The sequence below is a fragment of the Callospermophilus lateralis genome, chromosome 3 (genome assembly GCF_048772815.1).
Source record: "Callospermophilus lateralis isolate mCalLat2 chromosome 3, mCalLat2.hap1, whole genome shotgun sequence".
NCBI classification, from domain to species: domain Eukaryota; kingdom Metazoa; phylum Chordata; class Mammalia; order Rodentia; family Sciuridae; genus Callospermophilus; species Callospermophilus lateralis.
The window spans coordinates 199,146,811-199,147,592 of record NC_135307.1 but is presented as its reverse complement, the minus strand read 5'-3'; positions in this window follow the sequence as shown (position 1 = coordinate 199,147,592).

Genomic DNA, 782 nt, shown 5'->3' with positions numbered 1-782 from the left:
GCGCGCGCGAGGACGAGGGGAGGGAGCGCCAGAGACGCACGACTCCCCACGAACCCAACGGTGGCACAAGAGCCGCCCCGCGGACCAGGCCGCCGCGCTCGCGCGGACGGGGACGGGGGTGCGAGAGGTTCGGGGCGATGCCCTTCCCCACCTCCCCTGCCCCGCCCGGGGAACGGTGCGGCGGCGCGACCGGGGAACGACTCACCGCGACCGGACCAGGTCGTGGCCGGACACGCGCACGCGAGCGGCACAACCCTCGCGCGGCACCGAGCGGGTGACCGGCGCCCCGCGGGGGCGGGGGTGGCAGACCCGTCGTCCCCCACACCCAAGCGCCGGCACACGACGACGCCGTCGCCAGCGGACAAGCGGCGGTGGCGGCCAGGAGACGGGGGCCGCGGCGGGCCCCCCGTGGGAGCGAACTCGCGAAGGGGCGAGAGAGCGGGCGGGCCAAGGCCCGAAGAGACCAGACGGGGACGGGCCGGCCGCCCGAGGAGGCGGCGGCTGCAGCCGGCGTGGGGAGCGGCGCGCGCCAGAAGGGCGGCGGGAAACGGGAGAGGGCACCTGCCGACCCGCGGAGGAGCCCCGCCCGGAGAGAGCTGGCCGAGCCGCGCGGGCGCACCGGCCGGACAAACCCAGGGCGGCACGCGGTGTATCACCGCCAGCGCGCACACCAGGCGCACGGGCGGTCCCGCGTGGCCCCGGACGAGCCGCCGGCCAGGTTCCCTTCATCAGCCAACCTCCCGGGAGGGCCCTCGCGGGGGACAGGGCCCCACCGCCCCACC